Below are 26,775 nucleotides of genomic sequence, written 5' to 3'. Positions count from 1 at the left end.
GTTCACCCCAATAATATAGTACAAATCCAGCTAATACACAGTTAGGGAAAGCTTAGCACAGACAAATTAAAAAGTATTAAACAAGAGCAAATACCTCTCCATGCTTTCAGAAATTATTTATTTTGAATCTGGTAATGTATTAGTTCATTCTCACACTTCTATAAAGACTACCTGAGAATGGGTAATTTATAAACAAAAAAGGTTTAATTGACTCACAGTTCTGCATGGCTTGAGAGGCCTTAGGAAACTTCCAACCATGGTGGAATGCAAAGGGGAAGCAAGGCACATCTTACGTGGCATCGGGAGATAAAGAGAAGGCGGAAGCACCAGACACTCATCAAACAACCAGATCTCGTGAGAACTCACTCACTAACAACATGGGGATACTGCCCTCATGATCCAATCATGTGCACCAGGCCCCTGTCTGGATGTGCGGGGATTACAATTCAGATTACAATTTCAGATGAGATGTGGGTGAGGAACAGTCAAACCATATCTAGTAAGTACCAATTATTACTGTTCATATGCTGGGAAATAAAATTAACTATTACACAACGATACTCTGTGTCAAGAGCCGAGGTGAGCTGGAGAGAGTTGAGCTGCCAAGTGTTAGAGTAGCTGATTAAAGCACCAAGCCAGCATGGAAGGGACAGTGAAGCCTTAATCACTGCCATACTATGGGCAAGAGGCTACACAGAAAAAGTTCCTCCATCACCATTCCATTTCTCTACATGGACTGGAGATGAGGATCAGAAGGATCTGCACAGACCTAGAGAACGTCTCACTAATAAAGGAGCCCAGAAAAACATTCTCCTCCTGCCATTTGATAGGCCTTGAGGGGGCAGAGGAAGGGGAGGTGAGCTACAAGGAGAAACATACTGAGACTGAGTGGAGAAAAATGTCGCCACCTCCCTACTCCTCCAGTAAGGGGGTCTCAGGGAAGGAACCTGAGCAAGACCTTGGTCTAAGCCCTCTGTAAAGAAGCCTCTGAGTGGAGGCAGCTGGAGAGGCAGCTGGGCTAGGAATACAGACATACATAATAGTATGACATAGGAGTACAGGAGTGCCTGCATCCTTGACTGCAACTTTCTTCAGAGACTGCACTAAATGGCTGTGTACCAAGTCTGGTGGGCAGGTAGCAGCTTTCCCTAGAGAAGGCCTGCCGGGTAAAGCTTTTGCAACTGCCTATAGAGGGGCTTGAAAACACATGCACACACACATACACACATGCACACACACATCCACGCACACACACACATAGTTTTTGGTCTGGAGCTAGACTACTTACCATCCACAAACAACTAAATAATAATTTTTAAAAGAAAAAATTAATTATTTATACTTATTTCTCTTAACTTTTAAACAATATTTGATAAATAATACTTTATCAAAATAAATTGGCACAGATAAATCTATGGTTGAGATGAAATTAAAGCAAAATAACTGTAGGCTTCTATAACCTTTAAATATTTGGTAAATATTTATAATTTCAGCTTAATAGAATGAATGGAAAAAATTACATATGAATATCAATGTAATGATGAAGTCAAAACACTGACTGCCTTTTAAAATTATTCAACCAAAAAAAAACTCTCTGAATGAAATTTCAGAGCCAAAAATAAAATAAGGTGGCAATATACACTAAATTCTACTTGACATACAATAGTTTCAGATCATTGCTACTTGAGTCATTTAATAAATAAAAATAAAAATAAAAGTGCCTGCTGCTTTGATAATTAAGAGATTATCATAAAAAACTAGTATGGTTCAATCGGGAAGATGTTGAGAAATAGCATGTGATGCTTGTAGAAAAATGAAAAGACCATATTGGACAGTAAAAAAATTTACATTTGGGGATTACATTGGTTTTAAGGGGAAGGGCATTAAATGACAGAATGAAAAATTTGGAATTTATCTAAAAGACAAGTAGAAAACCTGATATTTTGTTTAAAGAAACAAAATAATAAAGTGGATATGTATATATATATAGAAAAAAGATGCAATATACTATATATTTATATATTATTTAATAACATATTTTTCAATATGTTATTGAAATAAAATTCACATACCATAAAATTCACTTTTAAAATGTACAATTTAGTGATTTTAATGTAATCATAGAGTTCTGCGACTATCACAACTGCCTAATTTCAGAAAATTGTTATCACTATGAAGGAGATATTTTAGAAAAGTTAATCTGGTAGAAGAATACTTGAGATGAAGAAGTTATAGCAGGTGTATTAAAAATAATAGGAATGCAATTGAATGGCCCTTGACATAATTGCTCATGAACTGCAAGGAAAGGTTGCACATTCATTGAAAGGGCAGGAATATACTTGGTTTCAGCAACAACTGGTCTTTATGACTCATATTGTACCAAGACTTTCAGTTCCACACCTACTTCTCTGTTTGCTTAGTCAAGTCCCTCCCTTCTCACTGCTTTTCTGTGTCTTCCTTCATTTGTCAAGAATAGGGCTGAAGAGAGGGCACACATTGTATACCTTAAATTCCAGTAGAAAGAGAGGCCTGTCATTTTCTTTACTCAGTGAGAAGATGCACTTTGGGTGATGTCCTAATGATGAATGAACCTGTCCACTATAGGCGAGGGTAGAGAATGGATAGAGTGGAGTATGAAAGTGGCAGAATTCACAAAACTCACAGATTGTAGTGAGAAAAGGTACACTCTCTGTAAGAAGGATGTTGCTAATTAAAGGAAGGTGCATGTTTCTGGGGGTGGGAGGGCGAGGAACAGCTTTGACATAAAACAATAGGTAGACAATAGCTCAAATGAATTAATAAACAGTATTTATGTCATGAAATCATGACATTATGAAATGTGTATGCAAATACACAAAATATTAATACAAGGTTTATTATTGCCTGTTAAAACTTTTCGTTTGATTGGTAGTTTTTGTATTTTCATGTGAAGAAAACTGGTTGGCAAGTGAATTTCTAGAGTATTAAAAGAAGGTTTGGCCACTGAGTTTGGTAATTTGACTAATTCCTAGGATTTTGGAGCACCTGAAGTGGCAAAGTTCAAAAAGAATGGTGCTGAGTTAGGATCAAGTGAGCACTAAATCTAATAATAGTACAGAAAACAGAAACAAAATGACAGTCATAAAGTTGCATGCTAATAAGTATATTCCATTCAGCAGCGTTATGTAGTTGTACCAAATAATATCAAAATGAAAGAGTAAAATAATGAGTTGTTGAACTGGGGCACTTGGTTAGATATCTAGAAATGATTATGATCAATTGGTAACATATTAGTTAATCATCGAAAAGGTAAGAAACTGTTTGAAATCCTCCCATGTGTAATTTGGAAAAAATAATATCTTGGGATATTCAATGCAATTTTTAAAACCTAGTTTTACTTTTAATAGATAAAATGCGATCATGGCAAAATTTTATATTTGTTTTGAAAAATCTAGGTTATTTTATAATCTAAGGAAGCTGCAGGGAGAATAAGATTTGTGGCAATTTGCACACAAAAGTGGACTGCCAAGTATGCTTAACATTAATTGCAATTGCTACCTAATTTTGTAACAGAAGCAAGTAAATGAGAAGACCTATTTTAGTAGTTAATTTTCTGAACATTATGACTTGCACAAAGTAACAACTCAGAAAATATTTATAAATGGAGCTTAATACAGTGAATTGATGTGAAACTACATATCAATGTCAATACATTGATAGAGTCAAAAAATGTGACCGCCTTTTCAAAATGAAAAACATATTTTCTCTCTGAATGAAATTTCTTAGCCAGGAATAACATGTGACAATTAACATACACTAAATTCCAGTTAGTGTTCAATAGTTTCATATCATTGCTCTTTGATTAATTAAATGAATAAAAATGAAAATAGAAATATGTTCTGCTTTGATCATTCTCTGCATAATATTTAGCTCATTTTCTTAAGTCCTCAATTTACTTTGAGCACTAAAAAATAATTTGTGTTTTCCCTTGCTTTGGAAAGTATGCTATTACAATTTAGTCTTGTTAAATATGTGTTTACAAGTGTTGCTATTCATGTCAAATTTACTTGTTTCCTTAGCACTTCTCCATTTAAGTAAAAAACAAACAGCTTCTTTTATCCATTTATTTAAATTTTTATCTATGTATTGCCAAAACATGAAAACTTAACACTTTTGAATTGATGCAGGCTGCTTCTAAGTGAAAAATATGCACATCAAGGGCAATGCCATTTATTCTTACTTTAGAGAGTCTAAGTGGAGGAGAGGTAGAATATACTGCTGTTTTGCTCAGATCTGAATAAGCAATCTGACCATATAATAACAAGCATCCATCACTGTTATACACAGTGATCTGCGCGAGCTCTTGTTTAGGATGTACACTTTGGCCATCTTTAAAATAGGGATTTCTTGTTAAAGAGGTGTTAAAAAAAAAGTTTCCATTTAAAAATTTGTCCTTACTTTAGGAAGAATCATGGATTGGGAAAAATACAAATTTCAGAATACTTCTGGGAAAGGATTAATTTGTTAGTTCTTCGCTGGTTTATAATTGCTATATGTGAAGATAATTAGAGAATAAAAGCTAACTCCATGCTAAAAAAAAATCTATCCTTACTTTAGGAACACCTCAGAATTATGCACATTTGACTTTTTTCTATTGCTGATTTGATTTCCAGCTAAAGCATTGCTAAAGGGAGTAGGACAGAGACACCAGGAAGCAAACCTCTTGTCCTACAACATTAGGGCATTTTTGTTTTTACATGTTAAGGGGCTTGACCTGTAAGTTTCTGTGAAATGAAGAATTTGGGATACGGAGTAGAAAAATACCTTCCCTAATAGGTAAAATATGGTATAAAGCATACTTAAATTATGCATATAAAATGACATTATTTTCTCTAATGTATAATAAAAAGATAATTAAATGTCATGAGTTAGGAAGGAGGATAACAGTCATGATAACATAATGTGATTAGACTAGATAATCTCCAGGTTTTTATTTACTTATTTTTAAAATTTGTTACCTCTTTGATGTGATTGCTTTCAACCATTACTAGGCAATCCTATAGTCAATACAGGATTATTCAGTTACTATATATATATACTCTTAAAGTTAATTTAGAGTTAATAATAAACCAGAATTACATGTTTTATATGCACTAAAATCTCTCCAGAATTCCCAACTTAAAAATTCTTTAATCAGCTTAGTTGACTTCAATGTTTTTTTAAAAGGCAAAAGGCCAAGAGAGTTTTATGAAACTGTTATGTATCCATCTACAAATATTTCAGAAGTGCACTGCTCTTACATATAAAAAAGTCATTTTGATTGCACTTTGGGATCCAGGGGTTAAAATGTACAGCTCGTATGACTTCAGCTAAATAGGCTGTCAACTGTCCAGGCAACTGCAGTACAAAGCTAGGCATGCCTTTAATCTTCAAAGAAAAAAAAAGTAAGGAGAATAAATTCAGTTATTAGCTTGAAGGTAAAAACAAATGAAAGGATAAGGTGAAAGCAAGCAGTATTAGAGTTCATAGATTTCTTATTAGAAATTCGAAATTACATTATCAGTGTATGGTAATTATATATACATATGCATATATATACACATATGCATATGTATACATATGCATATATATACACATATGCATATATATACATATGCATATATATACATATGCATATATATATACACACACACATATATATATATATATACACACACACATACACATGCACTCACAAGTACACTCGTGGGTAACTTAATGACAGAGATAATTTCGGAGGAATGAATCCTTGGATGACGTCCTTGCTTATGTAAACATCATGGAGTGCACTTATACAAACCTAGATGATATAGCCTACTACACAACTAGGCTGTGTGGTATGGCCTGTTGCTCCCAGCTACAAACCTGTATGGCATGGTATTTGTGAATCTAAACATATCTAAGCATAGAAGAAGTACAGTAAAAATACAATATAAAAGATAAAAAATGGTACACGTGTATAGGGCACTTATAATGGATGAGAATTGTAGTACTAGAAGTTGTCTGGGTGAGTCAGTGAGTGAGTGATGAGTGCATGTGAAGACCTAGGACATTACTTTACACTACCGTAGAATTTATAAACACGGTCCAGAGGCTACACTAAATTTATTCAAAAAACATTTTCTTTGTTTAATAATAAATTAAACTTAGCTTCTGTAACTTCTTTATAAAGTATTTAATTTTTTTTGCCTTTTTTACAACAATGCTTAGCTTAAAACGCAAATATGTTGTACAGCTATACAATTATTTTTCCTGTGTTTCCTTATTTTATAAACATTTTCCTATTTTTTGATTTTTTTTTGTTTACTTCTTAAACTTTCCTGTTAAAAATTAACACACATACACATTAGTCTAGGCCCACATAGGGCCAGGGTTATCAATGTCACTGTCTTCCCTCTCCTCATCTTGTCTCAGTGGAAGTTCTTCAGGGGCAACAACATACATGGAGCTATCGTTTTCTATGATAACAATGCCTTCTTCTGAAAGACCTCCTGAAAAACTTGTCTGAGGCTATTCTATAGTTAATTTTTTTAAATAAATAGGAGTATACTCTAAAATAACAATACAAATCATAGTATAGTAAGTCCATAAGCCAGTAACATAGTCATTTATTTTCATTATCAAGTATTATGTACTGTGCCTTATTGTATGTGTTATACTTTTATATGACTGGCAGGGCAGTAGGTTTGCTTACACCAGTATCACCACAAGCACATGAGTTTCTGCTACAGCAATCTGACAATTATATCGTCACTAGGCAAGAGGAATTTTTCAGCTCCATTATAATCTTATAGGACCATTGTCACCTATGCAGTCAATCACTGGCCAAAACATCATATGGACAGCATGACTCACCATTTTCCAATGATAAATTACATAATTAAGTAAATTATTAGCAACAGAACTAATTGTATAGTTCTGAACAACTAATTAAAATATTTGCTTTGAGAATATTTAGGTTAGTCCAGGTTTGATTATTTTATTTGTACCTATGAAAATATTTGTTTTACTTTTATAACTTGCAAAGCTTTTGCATAGTTTTGATATAGCCATAAAATTAATAATTATGTCAAACTTATATCCTTGTAATATTCATAATATCTTATTTTTTAGAATCATTTGGTCTTTACAACACTGTCAATTCAAAGACAATCTTATTTTTTTAAATGTATTTATTTTTATCTAATTTATTCTTTAGATTCTAAATGCACTTTTGGGATTACCTTAGTAATTTATGCATTTCAAAAATGATTCTTTTGGTGGGTATATGTGCCAAGACAAGCTAGTTTTTTACTAAATATTTCCTATTTTTTAATCTTTTAAATATACTTCATCACCATACCTAATATTTTTGTATTTTTATTACAAACTACAAATATGCATTGCTTGTATTTTAATTTAAAATTTAAATTTGTTAAACAAATGTATATTCATACATTTTAGTCCAAAAATTTCACATGGCTACTCCATTCGCCATGCAAATTTGTATGTCCAGACAATTTCTTCCAACATATTTAAATAATATATTTAATAACTTTTTTGAGTTCACTGCAGAGTTTGACAGATAGAAAATCAACTATTTGGGGGCTAAGGTAAAATTTAGTTATCTTACTATTGCACCCAATGGACTCACATACACACACACATAATATTTTTTCCTATTCATCTAATATAGATTTTTTTTTACCTTAACCTCCATCATGGTTATATAAGTCCTTAGATTTTTTAAACTTTTATTGTACTCTATTCTTTAAAAATATACAATATGCTACAGGTTTGTTATACTTCAATAACAGGGAAATGAATTAATTAAATTAATTGGGTGAATAAATTAAATGACTTACTTTTAGTGAATCTATTTCTTTTCTTCACAATTGGCTGCAAAAGTCCAGTCGTTTAATAACAATTGCTATCCACACCCTTAACCCATCACAGCCTGAGAATCATGGGACACACTGCGTGGGAGAGAGCCGTGGAAAGCCAGGATGAACAGGGACAGCATGTGAGGGCCTGGTCAGGCACCTGCACCTCGTGTCACTGGCTTCTGGGAGCACAGAATCAGGCTGGGCACAGAGCCCTCTTCTCCACCCAGGCACCAGCAGGGGAGCTCCATCCAAAGGAAGCCAGAGCTCCCCACCAGGCTAGCCAAGGAGCATGAGGCGCCAGGCCTGGCTGGAGGAAGGAAGAGGAGAAAAGAAGCGACTCTGATCTGTCACCACACTTCGGTGCTCTGGCCTGCCTCTGCCACATCCAGCTGCTGGGGAGCTGGCCTCGGCCCTCTGAGGGGCCACTGGCACTCATATCGGCCTTGATTTTTCGGCCTTCTTCTCAGATCTCACTGCCTCATCATGGGCTTTCTGCTACTCTGGTAGCTTTTTGGCCTCTTGGCTTTTTCGCCTTTTGTCAAACATGATCTTCTGGTACAGGTACTTCTCCGGCTTCTTCATCATCATAATGGCCAGGCGCCTGGCCTCGCTCTCCTCCTCCTGGGCCAGCTGCTGCTTCTTCTCCAGCTTCTCGTGTCCTGCTATCACCCTGGGCTTCTTCCCCTCCGTTCTCTGCTCCTTCGGTGCTGCCAGCCACGCCTTTTCCTCCGTTTCCGAACCACTCTCCCCTTCATTTTCTCCTCCTTCATCACCATCACCTTGGTTGTCTTCCTCCGCCTCCTCTTCTGACTCATTCAAGTTTCCTGGGTCCTCTCCCCGCTGCAGAGCCAGAAGCTTCAGCTTCTCAGATGGGATGTAATCTCCTTCCTCCTCAGTCACAAAGGGTGAAGAATGTAGGGGTAGCTGCATTGCAGGGAAGTACTCTGCTCCAGGGAAGTGCAGTCTAGCGTTCATCGAGTCAAACAACCACTGGGGCTCCACGTAGTGTCTGCCAATAACTGAGGTCTGCTGCCCAGGCCAGTCGACAATCTGGTGGGTGCTGCATAGGTGGGACCCATGCACAAAGGCTTTTCCTAGGATATGTCCCCGCCAAAACTCCTGATGACGAAGGCTAGGGCTTCAGGGGACACCTGTCAGTTAACGAAGAACTTCAAGCCCTCAAAAAGCTTCTTGTGCTTCTCCTGCGCCTCCAGCTCCTTCCTGTGGTCCTCCTCCTGCACCGCCAACTCCCCATTGGCGGGAAACTCATCCACCTCGGCCTCTTCCTCTGTGGTAGGCACCACCGCGCGGGCCAGGCTGGCACTGAGGGCCTCCAGTTTCTCCACTGGGCTCTCTGAGTCCAGCGCGTAGGTGCCCTCACTGGCTTTCACCTCTGCTTGGGCCTGACCCTCAGCTTGAGGGGATAGTGAACGTTGAGCGACTGGCAGAGGCTGAAGTTCATCGATGAAGCCCAGTAGGGTGCTGTAGAACTAGGTGAAGGTGGCCATGACTCTGTAGTCCACGTCTGTCCGGTGGTCGTGGTAGAAAGCACGGGGGTTATCCACACGATGGGCTGTGCCAGCACCTCAGCCTGGTAGTAAATGCCTTTGATGGACAGGAAGACCTTGCTCGGGGCACAGGCAGCGATGATGTAATACATGAACTCCGCCGCGAGCCTGCAGCACAGCGGAACGATCTGCACATGGCACTTGTCAGTCCGGGGGAAGGTGGAAAAGAGGAAGCACATGGAGAAGGCGGCGCCGTCCAGGTCCCCCCGGGCGTCAATGAATGTGGGGTACCGTTCCTTGATGATGTGGTCATGTTTGTAGTCGGCCTTATTGTCCTTTAGATGTTCCACGGTGTTCCGCTCTCTCTTCTCATAGGCCTCCCGGGGCTTCCGGACAGACACCTTGCATTCCCGGACCTTGTTGACGATGAATTCTTGGAGGAGAAACCTGATATCTTCGATGAGGTAAGAAGTTTGGGCCGCAGTAGCACCTTTATTAACCTTCTTCTCGTGTTTGGGTTCATGGGGATAAATGCCCATCAGGGTGCACGGCCGCCTCGAGTCAGCCATGGTCAGGGGGAGCTTCTTTCGGGCTTTGCTTCCGGTGATGTGGTTGGCTGGCGAGCCTCGTTCCTGCTGCTGCTTCTCAAGGCCTCCTGTAGCTCCATGTTGAGGAGCCCACGAGTGCCGCGGACTGACAGTGACACTTCCTCCGCGAGTCTGTATTTGTCCTCTGGTAAAAATCTTTTACTCTCTAAATATAAACCAAACTTTATATTAATTAATTTCGTAACATTCAGTCTTCAGTTTTAACATTTAAATATATATTTCAACTTCAGTCTTCAGTTTTAACATTTAAATATATATTTCAACTTCGGGGATAAAAATGTATTACAAAAAATGTTTACATTGCCTTTTAATGACCTATAGGCTACTCTATTATGGTTCAAGTAACTATTACTTTATTGAAAAAAATTATTTAATGGTCTCATTCCTATAAAGTTCAAACAACGTGTTATTCAATATCATGGTCTTTCTGAAACTGCAAGAAGTTTTTGTTTTTGTTTTTGTTTTCTATCCCACTGGGCACATAAAGAGATAACTAGACAGCCATAGGACAGTACAGAACAAATGTGGGCAAAAGTCAAATCTACAAATGATGAACTCTTCCCTTTATATCCAACCCAATAGGTGAGCACCTTTAACTTATTTTTAGAACAATTATTTCGCAAATACAAAAGCAAAAACAATGCATATACTGAAACACAAACAAGAAAATAATATATAGCATGCAATAATTAGAAAGTTCCCTTTAGACATCTCATTTGCCATGTAAATCTTCTCCTCAGATTTAACCATTGTTAGCATTTTGGTGCATGTAATGTTTACCTTTTAGACCATTTAAATTGCATTCACACGATTTCTGTACACATATGCTCATATATTTTATTTTGCAACTTTCTCTTTTTTGTTAAGCAAAATGCCACTGATATATTTCCAGGTCAGTACTACCCATCTACCTTGCTGTGTATAATGGTTCCAGAGTATTTCTTGCTATGACCAGAGCATACTTTATTGAATCATTTCTCTACTTATAAATATTTATTTTCTATACCAAACATTCAGGATTTTTTATACAATATTAACTAGAAAAATTTATATGGTCAAATTCTTAAACATTTCTCAAATCCTATGTAGGATTCCCTTATTCTCATTTATGCTTTCAATGTTTCTTCTGAATTTCTCCATTAAAACATCTCTCACTTCAATTCAATGATATATTTATAAGTTTATATGCTGCTGTATTGAATGAGTTGTTTTTTGGCAACTGAGTTTCCAAAACACTGTCTACTCTCAGGAAATGTATTTTGAGTTCAAGGGTAAATGAATAAATGAATTTCTCATTGCCAAGTTACTTTTGTTCAGTTGTCAAATTATTTTATTCATTTTCTCTTAGTTAAGGCTGTCAAAATTAACCATTGCTATCTTATTTTTACTTTTTCCTTTATGCATAGCCTGGTAATTTTCTCCTCTGTGTTTTTGAAATTCATTTATTCATTCAGAACCAATTGGACTAGAAGCTGGAGAAAGCAGGCTAGGGTCAGAACTGCAAACTCTCTGTCCTCATAATCTTAAGTGTAAGAGATGAGAGACAAATAAAAACATAGGTATGTATGTGTAAATGTCCATATATTTTATGAAGAAAAACTGGAGCATTATAGTAACCTATAACAAGGAGACATAATTTGTCCGTTACCATATTGTGCAAAACCTTGTATGTAAAAATTTGGGGGGGTTATGGTAATAACATTGAGATCAGTTTAATGTTTTTATACACTGAGGGGACATGTTCGGGTTGTCATTTTGAAAATATAACTCCAGCTGTAATATATAAAAGAAGCTGAAAAGGGTAAAAACAAATGTAGGAATGTAGGAGGATGTTGCATCAATACAGAAAAAAAAATGGGATGATAGTTTGGATACAAGTAGTAAGAATGGAGATGGAGATAAGTTCTTAAATACATTGGTAATATTGGCAGGACTTGATATGAGACTAAATAGGGGGCTATCAAGGAAAGAGAATTTGGCAAGGATAGCCTGCACCTTTTTAAATTTTGGCTTTAATATCTGAATAGATGACAGAACAAAGATTGGTTTGATTGAAAAGATAATGAGCCCAGATATGTAGTTGGGTTTTGGGTTCCTTTAAGGAATCCAAGTTGTAGATACTTAATAAGTAGTTGTATACACTGATCTCAAATTAAGTAGGTTTTCATATGCATGAGAGGAGTTTGAAAACTCTAGCTTCAAGAAATAGCAAAAACTGAAATATACAACAATAATTAATGGAGAAGGATTAGCAGTATGAACAAAATTATCCATACAGTTGTGAAACTATGGTTCCTTCTAAAACTTTCCACAGATAAGTAATTGTCAAAAAGTCTATATAAAAACAATTAGAGAATGTTAAAGTACTATTTTAGCATGTCTGAATTTTTGACAAAGAAAATTAAAATATAAAGTTTTGGCGTTTATTTTTATTTGCTGTGTTTTTAAAATAAGCTTTAGCCCACCTTATGGAGTTCCTTCTTTGGTATTTTGCATTTCATAAATATGACTTTATGACAACAAAAATAACCTTCAATTCATGGTACATTGATGAAAAGGAAGAAAGGTGAGGGGATAATATTACATAACGATTTAGAAATGCATGGATGATTTCATTTTTAACTTTTATTTGAAAACTGAACCCAGATAAGGCCATATTTACTCTACTCCATATAGAGTAGTTCAAAGATAGGATTTCTCAAAGCAGAGCTTTGATGCTTACTCTGAATCAGTGGAAAGACATTTTATTCAAAAGTCAAAAGTGTGCTTTCACTTCTGTTATTTATGACTGCTGTCTCACAGTGTCATCACCCTCCATGAAGCATTATATCCCTCTGACTTGTTGCAGGGTAATAATGCAAAAATATATGTAATAAAAACTGCCACATAGTTCCCCAAAAGGTACAAAAAATACTAGCTTTTTACATTGTATAATTTTCCACACATACAGTTTCCATTCAAATTGCTGGTCAAGTTTCAATAATTTGTTCAAATTTAAGCTTAATGCTCCCTGGGACGTCTACTAATCTTTAATAAAAGAACAAGGTAATTGGTTCATTTACAGTTTTATTCATTTAGATTTCATCAAGAATATTTTAGTAAGAACTGTATTTTATTTGAAGAAAAAGTATTTTTCTTCTTAATAGGTGATTTCACTTTAAATTTTAAATAGGAAATACAACTGACCCTTCTTCAAAGGAATGGAATTTGTATTTAAAAATCTGAGTCTCCTTTTGAAAAGACAGCCTTATGTTTTTTCCTAAAGTGTTAAGCACACAGACACATTTTATATATTTATATATATACACACATTTGATATATTTACATATACACACATTTTATATATTTATGTATATACACACACCTATTTTATATATTTATGTATGAGATTTTTTACATTTATGTATATTTATATGTGTGTGTGTGTGTGCATGTGTGTGTGTATTATATGAGGTTAGAGAGAGAACAGACTTCAGCTAACATCCTTAATGCTCTGATATACAAGTTGAAGATTTGATCAAAGTATCAGTTATTTGAATTTTTAAAATACGCACTGGAGATTCGTAACTGAAATTCTAATGCTGAATATGTTAAGGATAATGGACAGTAAAATAAAAGGAACAATGCATTCTTGGAATAAAGAAAGGATAAAGAGTCAATCATTTTTGTTTTAAGCCTCTCTGGTTGTCTAAAATTGACACAGAGAATTCACTCTTCTTGAAGAGGACTCTGAATGTGAATGATTAGCATTACAGGAAAACCTAAAAGCAAGAGTAGGCCCCGACCACAGCATTACTGATTTGCATTCTACCTAAAATTATACTCTGATAGCTGTTCAGACTCCCGTCCTGTGCTGCAAAGTTTCCTCAAGTATTTGTCCTGCTCCTCTTAATGCCTATAAAATACATCTCAATAGATATTTTAAGCTGACCTCTGTTATGTTTATGACAAAATATACAGAACAGCAAATAATTTGAAGAACTCAAGGAGAAAAGAACCCCTAACACTTCAGCAGTACAGAAAATAACCAGAATCTATCTCATCATATATTCATCCAGTCACTAATTTAACACCTGTTACATATCAGGCTATATCCTTGGGATATATTGGTGAGCTAAATACATTGGTGAGCTAAACAACAGTTTGTACATATGTGAAACTTAAATTCTAGCATGGCATAGAAAACATTTCATGTTCTGATATTTTCTGTTTGTACTAAAATATATAGGTAATAGCAAATATTATAATAAGCACCATAGTGACCAAGATACTTTGTCTTCAGTTGGCCACATTTAAGAGCATCTTTCTGTATTTGGGCATCATTCAGAGTTCATCAATATCAAGTGACTGCTGTCACAACTAAAGAAAAACTATGCACATTTGAAGACATATGTAGTGAATGTCTGTATATTGCTTTAAAATCCATGCACCAGACTCCCATATTATCCAATAATGGCAATTTTGGACTCTTTGCAATGACTTTATAAATCCTTGCTTTAGGTATATTTGGTTTTTTGGGGGTGGGGGTTGTTTGTTTCGTTTTAGGCTGTCATCTCTGTTCACAGTCTAACACAGTGTTAACATTGAAGACATATCGTATGGTCCAGGGTGTGGAAGGAATAAATATTTGACTGTATATATTCTTACGTTATTCCTGAAACTTGTGGAAAGCAACAGGAAAGAGGAAATCATGAAGCCAGAAATCTTTAAAAATCACTATTTACAATGTCAATAAAATACAGCATGATTCCCTGTGCTTTTGTTATGTTGTAGGAAAAGATGTTTGAGAAGACATAAATTTATTTGAACTGCTGAGATTTTCTGACAATTTTTATCTCTTTTACTTTCCAAGTGTAAACAAGATAAAAGAAATATTATACTTGCATTACTGTAGCATTGGCAGGGATAGGTTTTATGAATGTTATTGCAACTAAAGTTTTTGGTCATTGCAAGCAAATTGATCAAGTTCAACATTTCGAATTTTGCAAACCAAAGAAGCAAGAGTTACTTTCTCATCCTGCCATCTTTCTACTTAATTATAGAGGCAATAAAGTAACTTCACTTATCTGATGATGATAAACTAATTTATATGGTAAACACCCAATGCCTATTATGTAGCAATAATGATGATTACCTGCAAATGTTTCTTATAAACAGTTTCATAGAGCTTAGAAGCCTTCTATTCTTAAATTATTTTTTTCTCGTATGAACCGTATTTCTCATATGAACCATATTCATTGGAACAAAAAAACTCAACTCTTTTGGAAGAGCTCTGACATTTGGTGTGATTCTTTAACATACTGTTTGCGAGGACCCAATGGAATTAATGAGATTGATGGAATTTCAGTCCCCAGATTTGATTGAGTGAATGATAATAGAATTTAGGAATGGAACACAATGGGGACAATGTTGAAAATAGGTTATCTGAAAACAGATGTACACATTTTGGAGTCAATATTCTTGCATTATCTCTTTTATTATTATACTTTAAGTTCTGGGGTACATGTGCAGAACGTGCAGTTTTGTTACATAGGTATACATGTGCCATGGTGGTTTGCTGCACCCATCAACCCATCACCTACATTAGGTATTTCTCCTAATGTTATCCCTCCCCTAATCCCCCAACCCCCCAAGAGGCCCCAGTGTGTGATAGTCCCCTCCCTATGTCCATGTGTTCTCATTGTTCAACTCCCTCTTATGAGTGACAACATGCGGTGTTTGTTTTTCTGTTCTTGTGGTAGTTTGCTGAGAATGATGATTTCCATCTTCATCCATGTCCCTGCAAAGGACATGAACTCATCCTTTTTTATGGCTGCATAGTATTCCACAGTGTATATGTGCCACATTTTCTTAACCCAGTCTATTATTGATGAACATTTGGGTTGGTTCCAAGTCTTTGCTATTGGGAATAGTGCTGCAATAAACATACATGTGCATGCGTCTTTATAGTAGAATGATTTATAATCTTTTGGGTATAAACCTTCTCAGAGGAATAATGTAACTCACTCATTTAGTCTCTAAGAATATTTTTTCCTAATTTTTCACTTTAACTTGTTTTTCTCTCCAGTTTTAAGGGCTTCTCAATATTTTAGTTATACTTGATAGAGCCTGATAAAGGAGTGGAGCATCTTCTATTGGACAACTCTCTCTATAGGAGTAACTGCCAAAAAAATTTAGAGGCTAAAAAATTGACTTTATGATTCTGTAGGTAGATAATTTGGGCTGGATTTACTAGGCAGTTCTGATTTGAACCAGACATGGATTATCTCATTCTCATGCATCTGCAGTTAAATGGTGGGCCAGCTGTGACTGGTTGGTTATGATGGGTGGGACATCTGGGACCAACTTGCTCTTCTCTCTATGTGTTCTTTTATCCTACATTAGCCTTGCCTAAACTCATTCCCATGGTAGCCCTAGAGTTCCAAAGCCTCATTGTGCCAGCACTTTAAATATCCACTTGCGTCAGGTTTTCTCCTGTTCCACTGGCCTAAGCAAGTCATAAGCCTTGCCAACTTTCAAGAGATTTTAATGTAAACTTGACCTCTTGATAACTGGAGCTGCAGAGCATTTATCTTTTTTTTCCCCAATCTACCATATTCCCTTTGAATAAAGCCACTAGGAATTTAATATTTAAGTCTCAGGAGTTCCTATATTGAAGTGGTCACTTGAGGATAGGAGGGGCACTGAATTCTTCAATGTATATGTCAACATATTGACGTAAGACACAGGTTTTAGCATGGGCAGAGTTGTAAGGAATAAGGCAACATAACATTTTTAGGGAAATTCAAATATTTTTATACTGTACTAGTAAAGGAAGTAAGATTAGGGTTTATTCATAGAAAATGCTGCTGGGTCCATGAATAAGTAATGAGTATCTAGAAAGGCCAGCCCATGGGTGGCGACTCAACAGATATCCTAACAGGACTCTCAAAGGTTTCTAATCAAATAGCTGCTGAGGTTTTCACTGTGGAAAGATCATTCTGGATGCATCATTTGGTAGTAATCAAGACTGAAATCCAGTAGACATTTAGTTGACTGTTATTTGAGTAAGATTCTGTAGTAGGTGCTGTTTGTTCTCCACTGGATCTCCTGTTAGCAGGATGATGTGCTTATCCCCCAGCTATTGTAAGTGCTGCCTGCTAATGGCTCACAGCTACCCCAGTTCCTAGATAATTGCTTCAGCTAGCAGAAGCCAACTTTGTTGGAATGTTATGTACACACCTACTCATACTGAGGCAGTGTCCATTCATGAACTATTGATACAGGGGCAACTTTCCCTCAAAGGGGCAACACACTACAGTAAGATTTCTATTTCAGAGGCCTCATCCTCCAATGTGGATTCAGCCCAGGGTATACTTTACCAGGATTAATAGTCTTGCTTGACCCTTCCCTTTTCCTTTCACTCACTTCAGACTATATTTTTTTTTATTAAAAGCTATCCTTCAGTATATAACTACTACCCAAATCTCTGTCTCAGCCTCTGCTTTTAGATATCCTAATCTAAGATACATGTTATTACTTCCTGAAGTAAGCAACATGCATATTTTTTGTCATCAAACAGAATATACAGCATATTAGCACAGAGCCCTTTCTCAGACCTTCTCTTGTGTTCTCTCTTGGTTTGATGCTGTGAAGAGTCCTCATAAAGCCCTACTTATCTGACTCACTGAGCACATGTTCTGTGATGGGGTCATCAATATTTTTTGTGTAAAGGTCAAGTAGTATATGTTGTTGGCTTTATAGACCATAAAATCTTAGTCACAGCTACACAACTCTGCTATCTTTGTGTGAAGAGAGCCTTAGATAATACATATAGAAAATGATGAATGGTGTAAGTAAATAGTGGCTATAGAATTATTCCTTACACTATTGTTTCTTTTTCTTACTTGAATTTCTATGACACCACCCTCATAAACAGGTAGCATCTATCCCATTCATATTGCTGATACTACATTAAAATTTATGAATAGTTTAATTTATATGTGATATTACAACTGAACAAAGAATGCTTATTTTTCTCTGCTCCACTTGATTGTAGGGAATGCAGACATACCTCATTTTATTGCCCTATGAAGATATTGTATTTTTCACAAATTGAAGATTTGTGACAAACTTGTGTCAAGCAAGTCTATTGGCATCATTTTTTTCAACTGTATATGTTCATTATGTATCTCTGTATAACATTTTAGTAATTCTTGGAATGTTTCAAAAGTTTTTATTATATCTGCTATGATGATCTTCGATCGGTGATCTTTGATGTTACTATTGTAATTGTTTTGGAAAGCCACAAACTATGCCCATATAAGACAGGAAAAATAATCGATAAATGTTACATGTGTTCTGACTGCTCCACTGATCAGATGTTCTCCCCATCTCTCTCACTCTTCTCAGACGTCTCTATTCCCGGAGTCACAACAGCATTGAAATTAAAGCAATTAATAACCCTACAATGGCCTGTAAGCGTTAAAGTGAAAGGCAGAGTCTCATGTCTCTCACTTTAATTCAAAAGCTAGAAATGATTAAGCTTAATGAGGAAGGCATGTTGAAAGCCAAGACAGACCAAAAGGTAGGCCTCCTGCACCAAACAATTATCCATGTTGTAAATGAAAAGGGAAAGCTCATGAGGGAAATTAAAAGTGCTACTCCAGTGAACACACAAATGATAACAAAGTGAAATAACCTTATTGCTGATATGAAGAAAGTTTTAGTGTTAAATTCTTAAGCCAAGTCGTAAACCAGAGCAAAACCCTAACTCTCTTAAAATCTATGAAAATTAAGAGAGGTGTGAGAACTGCAGAAGAAAAGTTGGAAGCTAGGAGAGGTTGGTTCATGAGTTTAAGGAAATCATCTCTATAACAAAAAAGTGCAGGTGAAGCAGCAAATGCTGATGTAGAAGCTGTATCAAGTTATTCAGAAAACATACCTAAGATAATTAATGAAGGTGGATACACTTATCCACAAATTTTCAATGTGAATGTAACAGCCTTATAGTGGAAGAAGATGTCATTGAGGACTTTCATAGCTAGAGAGGAAAAGTCAGTGTATGTCTTCAAAGTTTCCAGGGACAGGTTGACTCTTTTCTTACAGGTTACTACAGCTGTTGACTTTAAGTTGAAACCAATATTCATTTACCATTCTGAAAATCTTAGGGCCCTTAAGAATCATGTTAAATCTACCCTGTGCTCTAGAAATGGAATAACAAAACCTGAAAGACAGCACATGTATTAAATCCAATGTCAAGACCTACTGCTCAGAAAAAAGATTTCTTCCAAAATATTACTGCTAACCAACACTGCATCTGGTCATCCAAGAGCTCTGGTGGGGATGTATAAGAAGATACATATATGATTTCATGCTTTCTAACACAACACCAATCCTTCAGTCCATGTATTAAGCCATAATTTTGATTTTCAACTCCTATTATTCAAGAAATGCCCTTTATTCAGGTTATCCCTGCCATAGAGAGTGATTCTTCTGATGGATCTGGGAAGAGTAAATTGAAAACCTACAGAAAAAGATTCACCATTGTAGAAGCCATTAGGAGCATTCATGATTCATGGGAGAAGGACAAAATATTAACATTAACAGTAATTTGGAAGAAGTTGATTCCAACCCTCAGAGTTGACTTTGGTGTTCAAAACTTCAGTAGAGGATATGTTAATAACTATAGATGTGGTGGGAAGAGCAAAAGAACTAGAAGATGTGACTGAATTCCTAAAATCTTGTGATAAAACTTTAATGGATAAAGAGTTGCTTTTTATGGATGACCAAATAAAATGATCTCATGAGTGGAATTTACTACTGGTTAAGACACTATGAACCTTGTTAAAATCACAGCAAATGATTTAGAATAGTGCATAAACTTTGTTAATAAAACAGTGGCAGAGTTTGAGAGAATTTACTCCAACTTTGAGGTAAGTTCTGTGGGTAAATTCTGTCAAACAGCATGATATGCTACAGAAAAATCTTTCATGAAAGAAAAAGTCAGTTGATGTGGCAACCTCACTGTCTTATTTTAAGAAATTCTCACAGCCACTCCAGCCTTCAGCAACCAACATGGTGATTAGCCAGCAGCCATCAACATCGAGGCAAGATCCTCCACCAGCAGAAATATTATGCTTGGCCTAAGGGTCAGGGGATTATTAGTGTTTTCAATAATAAAATACACTTTAATTAAGGTATGTATTTTTTAAGACATACTGCTATTGCACAGTTATTATAAAGTATAATGTAAACATAACTTTTTTTTTTTTGAGATGGATTCTCACTCTGTCGCCCAGGCTGGAGTGCAGTGGCACGATCTCGGCTCACTGCTAGCTCTGCCTCCTGGGTTCATGACATTCTCCTGCCTCAGCCTGCCAAGTAGCTGGGACTACAGGCACTCACCACCACGCCTAGCTAATTTTTTGTATTTTTAGTAGAGACGGGGTTTCACCATGTTAACCAGAATGGTCTCGATCACCTGACCTCGTGATCTGCCTGCCTCGGCCCCCACAAAGTGCTGGGATTACAGACCTGAGCCACTGTGCCTGGCCAACATAACTTTTATATGTAATTGGAAATCAAAAAAATTCTGTGACTCAATTGTGATATTTGTTTTATTGTGGTGGTCTGAATCTGAAATCACAATATCTCAGTTAATCTTTTTCATAATATCAGACTTAATAAAAAAGTTAGTCTTTCCTCTCTTCCTCCTTGTCTGCCTTCTCCTTCCCTTTGTGAGATTAAAGTTTTGAGTGATTTCCAAGATGATAAATAAAACTGAGGGAAACATTCAGTGACAAATTTAAAATATTCTAATATAACTTAAAATATGTGTTTGCAGACCTCACTTAAAAACATTTAGCACTGTTGTACCATTTAATATCTTTTTCTGACAAATCTTATTAAGCTTCTTGATTTTCACTTGAATTATTAAATATAAATTTTACATTTTATGTTTTCCTAATAGCTTAATAATCCCCTCCTACATTAAGGCTAAGCTAAATACATTATAGTAGTAATATTTTTCTCTCAACTCACTTTTTAAATGAATATGGAATGTTGCTAAGCTGACATTAGGACAAAAGAAGTCTAAAATAATATGTTATGGAACCTTGTGAGATGCAGTTTGATCTGTGTGGTTTTATGATATGATATTTCATATTGTGAGCTATTTTCATTTTGTTCATTCATTAATTTATTTCTACAACCAAGTATGTATTGACAACTATTTACATGTTACTTGTTATAGATGCTAAAATGTGAAAAAAAAGATAAGAAATACAAAGATAGATAAAACATAATTTATTTCCTGGAGGAACTTAAAATCAAAGGCAGGGAAAAGAATAAAAAAGAACAACTCCAAACTAAGGCAAAGGTAAGTGACTGGACATATTTGAAATAAAAGGCTCATGGATTAAGATATTAAGAACACACCAAGTTGAGAAATCACGAACCTGCCTTAAAGAAAACAATGCTTAAACTTCATCTAGAAAATAAATAATATTTTATCAAGTAATGATATTAAAGAAAGAGCACAAGGTAAAAGGGTGACCCTAAATTAGAGCATAGAATAAATTCAGCTTGAAACATGTTAAGAAATAAATGTATACCAATTACATTTTGGTATACAGTATTGATAGAGAAAGACAGTATTTTGGAATGGTGGTAGCAGGAGCTCTGCGGACTCTCCCTAGAGTAACAACCATAATTGGTAGAAATTATGAAAATAAAACAAAAAGGAACTTTTAGTTTTTTAAAATTATTCTATTTACATTATTAAATAGATACTTGATTATTTATATCTAAATGAGAGTTATAAATGTCACAGCATCATGTCCCTATGGGCTTTAAAAACATGGCTGTTTTCCAGATTTTTTTTTCCATAATACAAAATATTATGTGTGGTCACACCTTATAAATTTATAAAAATCATATTAAAAAATCCTGGATTCTAGCTGCCAAGAATGAAGTTTAAATGTGCTATCTAGCCAGATGCAGGTGTTCCCTGGCCCATGTTCCATATATGAAGGTTTGTCTGATTTGAATCAATAACTTCTGCTGAAGATAAAATCAGATTAGATGGTCACACAAGGCTGAGGACCCTAAAAGGAAACTGCTTGGCAAAATGAGTTGTTTCACCTGCATAGCCTGGGAGGCCTTAAAGCTTCTTTAAGCAGCTGTGAAGTGTCATTTGAGCAATCGATCTACTTTTTACTCTGTGTCTCCATGACACCTATTAGCATGGTTTTTATGTGTTTCTGTGATACCTAATAATACAGTGTGGAGAGCAGAGGCAAGAAGCTTTCAGAATGGTAGAGAAGTCAGTCTCCATTTTTCTATCTATTGGCAGTATTGTAGATGAAAAAAATGTGTTGATCAAAGTTTGATATATGCTGTTTGATTTGATTGCTCTTGAAAAAAGTAAAAACCTATTTTAGTAGGCCTAATAATTTGCTGGTAAAATTAAGTTGGATTTTCTAAGAGTTTTATACGCTTGACTAAACACTTCCATAGTGACACATACCGTGTCTTATAATAACTTTAAGGTCAGAGGATTGCAATGTTCTATATTTAGAGCACATAGCCATCTTGAATGAGAATAAAGTTGATAGGTTTTTCAAATAACTTGCAGCAATCACTTTCTGTTTATCCAATACATCTTGCTTATTTATTGTATGAATGTTTTAAAAGTTCTATACTCTTCAGATATTTAGTATTGTTTCAAGTGTAATTTTTTTTTTTTTTTTTTGAGACGTAATCTCACTCTGATGCCCAGGCTGGAGGGCAGTGGTGCGATCTCGGCTCACTGCAAGCTCCGCCTCCCAGGTTCACGTCATTCTCCCGCCTCAGCCTCTCCAGTAGCTGGGACTACAGGCGCCCGCCACCACGCCCGGCTAATTTTTTTGTATTTTTTGTAGAGACGGGGTTTCACCGTGTTAGCCAGGATGGTCTCGATCTCCAGACCTTGTGATCAGCCCTCCTCGGCCTCCCAAAGTGCTGGGATTACAGGCGTGAGCCACTGCACCTGGCCTCAAGTGTAATCTTAATATTCACTATTACTTAGAACATCAGACAAAGAAAAAAAGTATTATTCTGACTCTGATGCTAAGCATTTTGTTTACATTAAACAAGTCTGTATTTTCTGGATCATAGTTTATTTTGTATAATAGAAGAGAGTTTGGACTGAATAATTCCTACCGTCTTCCTATTCTAAAAATTTATTTTTCTGTAAGCTTTTCTAAACATTAAGTAAAAGTTAAAATATCTTAGGTAAATTTTGGTCTAAGATGAAGGGATAAGTACTTTTCTTGGCTAGACAATTCTCTCCCCTAAGCTAGTGGGTTATTTTTAAAACTATGAGTGGACAGTGAGTAATGTCTTAAGAGGAAGGCATCAATTAGAATGGCTCTGTAGCAAAACACCATTATAATCGTGACCTGCTATACAAGATATAGTTCCTATTGTATTTTATTTGCTCTGTTCATAAATTCACTCTTCTTTAATGGAATCAAAGATATTTGATACCTTTCCCAACTTTGATAAACAAAAAGGGGATCTGATCCCAGACAAGCTCTCTGGACCAATATTTTTTTCCTCAATTTTCTCTTTCCTAGGATATCATGATCCTTCAAACATGAAACGCTGAACAGTGATGCCACCCAGTTTTAACTTTTTAATTGTTTTTCTTATTTGGGCCACTGAGTGTCAGGGTTTTTGGTTTTTTTATATATATATGTATTTCTTGAAAAAAGTGTTACAAAGTAAACAAAAAAGGTAAAAATTCTGTTAATATTTTTATGTCATTATATAAAAAAAATCACACAATTGATCTCCTTTGTTATAAATTACCTCTTGCGAATCAATAGCCTAAACCATGGTAGTTTTACCAGTCCAGATGTTCACGGATGAGGGAAACATTGTCATATGGCAAATGGACAAGGAAGCGCCTTCAGCCTAACTGGGCAGGATTGTGCAAAGGCTTTCTGGCATAGGCATGTAGCAGGAAAAAAAGAAAAAATAAGAAGCATAGCTATTACTCTCAAGGAATTCACCACACAATCTGGGGAGATAACACTAACATACACTAAAAAATATTGAACAGAATAATGTAAGATGAGGTGGTGAATTGTACGGTACAAACTTTAAGTATTTTTCATGTTAGAAAATAACTCCAAGGCCAGTTATGGTGACTTATGCCTGTAGTCCTAGCACTTTGGGAGGCTGAAGCAGGAGGATTGCTTGAGCCCAGGAGTTCAAGATCAGCCTAGGCAACATAGTGAAAGCCCAATTCTACAAAATAAGTAATAATAATAAAAAAAGCCAGGTCCTGTAATGTGCACCTGTCCTCCCAGCTGCTTGGGAGGCTGAGGAAGGAGGATCACTTCAGCCTGGGAGATCAAGACTGCAGTGAGCTGTGATCATGCCACTGCACTCCAGCCTGGGGAATAGAGTGAGATCCTGTCAGCTCCAAGTTAAATTTAATTTTTATTTATAAACTTAGTGTTATATCTATATAGATTATGTTCATGTTGTCCAATATGTATCAGCCACAGGAAGCTATTTAAAGTTAGTTTCAGATTAAATAAAATTAGATGTAAAAACAAATTTTTGGTTGTACTAGTCGTATTTTATATTCCACATATAACTAGTAGCTACTGTATCAGAAGATAAAAAAAAAAAACCACCAAACTTCTATTACTGAAGAAAGTTCTATTGAACTTGCTTAAATATTTTTTTAAAATTTGAGAAACTAATAAAGATAATAATGATTAAATTATTGAGTAGTAAACTAGATGATGCATTTAAAGTACTTAGTGTAGTGTTCGTTAGAAAGCAAAAGCTGTATATATGTATATATATGTATATATAATATATATGTTTATTGCCAATTATATGTCAAATAATATTTTGGATGAGTGATATATATTTCCCCATCGACCATCATTGCATTTTTATATAACAGAAAACTTGAAATGCATTTTGCAGATACAGAAATTAGACATGAAAAGATCATTGTATTAGTCAACGTTCTCTAGAGGGACAGAACTAATGGAATATATATATGTATACATATACGTGTGTGTGTGTATGTATCTACACACCCACATATATATATATATATATATATATACACATACACATATGAGAGTTTATTAAGTATTAACTCAAATGATCACGAAGTCCCGCAATAGGCCATCTGGATGCTGAGGAGCAAGGAGAGACAGTCTGAGTTCCAAAACTGATGAACATGGAGTCTGATATTCAAGGGCTGGGAGCACGATAGAAAGATGTAGGCTGGGAGGCTATGCCAGTCTCCCTTTCACATTTTTCTGCCTGTTTATATTCTAGCTTAGCTGGCAGTTGATTAGATTGTGCCCACCCAGATTAACCCAGATAAAGGGTGGATCTGCGTTTCCCAGCCGACTCACTCAAATGTTAATCTCCCTTGGCAACAACCTCACAGACACACCCAGGATCAATACTGTGTATCCTTCAATCCAATCAAGTTGACACTCAGTTTTAACCATCTAAATCATTCACGTTAAATCCTAAGCACAGACTGAGATTTCGATTTATATTTCCCAAACATAGAAACTCTTGTTCCTTTCCTCTGGATTTTATTCTCTTCCTAGATTAAAAAGAATGAGCAAAGCCTTGCATCAATTTTGAAAAATTGCTGAGGAAAGAAGCCGCTACTTATTGAGCATCTCCTATCTGCCAGAACTTTCTTATGAATTTAATCACAGAAGCATGTGAGACAATTTTATATTCTCGAATCTAAAGATTGTTTAGACTCAAGAGTTTAAATCACTTTTTAAGCTAACACAATTGACAAATTTAACAACTGCCTTGAACACCACAGTTTGTTGTCTTTCTCAATTTTATTATTTTTTCCAGGCTAATTTTAAAATTTTTGTATAAGGTCAAATCTTTTCTCATTTCATCCTAAATCTTCCAAATATTTCACATTACTATTATAGTATTGCTATATCAAATCATATTATACCAAATAGTATATATTAAATGCAAATTGTGAAAACATAACACAAATACATTAAAATGTATATATGTGTGTTTATATATATATATATACGCACAAATATATATGTATATACAGTCATGTGCTGCATAATAACTTTTCAGTAACAGTGGAACACATATGTCCTCGTGGTCCCATAGCATTATAATACTGCATTCTTACTCTTTTTTTATGTTTAGATACACAAATACTTAATACTGTGTTGCAATTGTCTACAGCATTCAGTACAGTAACATGCTGTACAGGTTTGTAGCCTAGGAGCAATAGGCTATACCATGTAGCCTAGGTGTGTAGTAATATAATTTGGGGGTTTGTATAAACACACCTTATCATGTTCGCACAAAAACATCACCTAACGATGTATTTCTTGGAACATATCTGTTGTGAAATGACACATGACTCAATATGCATATACACACATATAAATTGTACATGTTCAAATAGGATATCAACTGCAGACATATGCACAGCAATCTTTTATTAAATGGAATGGAGCATCCAATAGTTTACTCTAACATTGTTTAGAATTCCATAAATAAAAACAGGCTATTTGAATTGATGAATATGAAATGTGCTAAGAGGAACAAACACAAAACATAATTATTAAATGGAAATGACAGGAAATAGATTTTTTAAAACCCTCCAGAATTTATTTGGACACAAGTTAAAAAGAAAACAGACATATTCAGCTAAAGAAAATGCAGATGAATATCTGTTGCATTTTTAATTTTAGTAAGTTTATGTCAACATAT

General features: G+C 35.4%; 1 pseudogene; it reads right to left on the bottom strand.

The window, feature by feature from the left end:
• Window positions 1-8,315: 8,315 nt before the first annotated feature.
• On the bottom strand, window positions 8,316-26,356 carry LOC101154426 (pescadillo homolog; annotated as a pseudogene).
• Window positions 26,357-26,775: the final 419 nt, after the last annotated feature.

The sequence above is a fragment of the Gorilla gorilla genome, chromosome 3 (genome assembly GCF_029281585.2).
Source record: "Gorilla gorilla gorilla isolate KB3781 chromosome 3, NHGRI_mGorGor1-v2.1_pri, whole genome shotgun sequence".
Taxonomy (NCBI): domain Eukaryota; kingdom Metazoa; phylum Chordata; class Mammalia; order Primates; family Hominidae; genus Gorilla; species Gorilla gorilla.
Note: the sequence above shows the minus strand (reverse complement) of the source record. Positions and strands in the feature narration are given on the sequence as shown.